This window comes from Amphimedon queenslandica, unplaced genomic scaffold (genome assembly GCF_000090795.2).
Source record: "Amphimedon queenslandica unplaced genomic scaffold, v1.1 AMPQUscaffold_3477_Cont24530, whole genome shotgun sequence".
NCBI classification, from domain to species: Eukaryota; Metazoa; Porifera; class Demospongiae; order Haplosclerida; family Niphatidae; genus Amphimedon; species Amphimedon queenslandica.
This window is the reverse complement of record NW_003556197.1, coordinates 1-1,410: the sequence shown is the minus strand read 5'-3', so window position 1 is coordinate 1,410 and position 1,410 is coordinate 1. Positions and strand designations below refer to the sequence as shown.

Sequence of the window (1,410 nt, the reverse complement as noted above, 5' to 3'; positions counted from 1 at the left end):
AGCATTGCTAGGAGTCGTCGTCTTCATGAAAGAAAAGAAGAAGATAAGCGACTGCTTTCTCTTCAAGAATCAACACCAGAACCATCTCTTGGAGATACATGTATATACATTGATGAAAGTGAATACATGGAGTGGATCCCAACATTAACAGTCTCCTGATGTCAACTAAAGATAAGTGATTCATACATACATTTTAATATGTACAGTACATGCACCTGTTCCAGCCTGTAATTATTCTCTCATGTGACACAATCGCTTGTAATTAAATCACAAGCAACATGATTCATAAAAATGCAATAACAAGTTCATTCTTTCTTCCTCTAGTATTTAGCAAATGTTCATAGTTAGTATACATGTACATGTTACCCTTTTGTTCAATTTCCCTTATTCTTTTTCTAAAGATGTTTAACATTATTACATAATGATTTTATTTATTATAGGCAATAGGTAAAGATCAGGAAAGAGTGAGTGGTGCTTGGAGGGAAGGTTAGATTCCTAGCTGCCTCATCATGGCACTAGAGGTTCAACCACACTATTAACACGAGGAAAGGTTAGATTCCTAGCTGCCATTGTCATGGCACTAGCTAGAGGTTCAACCAGGTTAGATTCCTAGCTGCCACTTTATCTTGGCACTAGAGGTTCAACCATACTATGAGGAAAGGTTAGATTCCTAGATGCCATTATCATGGCACTAGAGGTTCAACCAGGTTAGATTCCTAGCTGCCACTTTGTTTTGGCACTAGAGGTTCAACCATGCAGAGTTAATTCCATTGAGTCTCTACTACAGGAAAAGAAAAGTTAGTAAGCACTAAGCAGCATTATTTTTTTAACAAAAGTAATCATGTTATTTATGACTATCCTTTACATTATTTTTCACATCTCTCTTTTTATTGCATGTGTAATTTGTATAAAATTAACATGAATAATGACTCCTTTATATATATTTTTTATTTTATGCAGCTTGCGCATCAATGACAGACCAGGCTGACTTCAATATGGCAACAATCAACCTATAAATAAGGTGATATTTATAATAATGATTATAGTATTATGCCATTCCTTTTCATCCTTAGGTTGTGGAATGGGTGGTAGCGGTGGGGGGCCAGCTACGCAGCATCACCTATTCGCGACGGTGCTGGCTATCATCCCAGCTCAAATCAATTGGGGATGCAAGAATGCTGCTTTCATTACTAATCATTTTCATTGATTGAATTTTATTAATTTCTACTTCATTTTCAATGTCAAAACAGATACTTTTTAGCATTTATGATATCAAACTTTGCCCGTGCTCGCCCCATAATGTTATTAACATCGTTCTAGTATAGCTCCAGTTACATGTACTATTCCAGCAACCACAGTGTACCACTCCTTATCATTCCTAAGTAAGGTATCTCTTATAATGCAATATAG

At 36.0% G+C, this 1,410-nt stretch overlaps 1 long non-coding RNA gene across 2 annotated transcripts; it reads left to right on the top strand.

Moving 5' to 3' along the window:
• The first annotated feature begins 9 nt into the window (after window positions 1-9).
• Window positions 10-1,267, top strand: LOC109592922 (uncharacterized). 2 transcript variants are annotated; one of them, XR_002190637.1, is made up of 4 exons: window positions 569-590; window positions 698-797; window positions 961-1,021; window positions 1,074-1,267. It is a non-coding gene; the product is annotated as an uncharacterized LOC109592922 (long non-coding RNA). The 2 variants fall into 2 exon arrangements; XR_002190636.1 differs by having other exon boundaries at window positions 10-797.
• The last annotated feature ends 143 nt before the right edge of the window (window positions 1,268-1,410 follow it).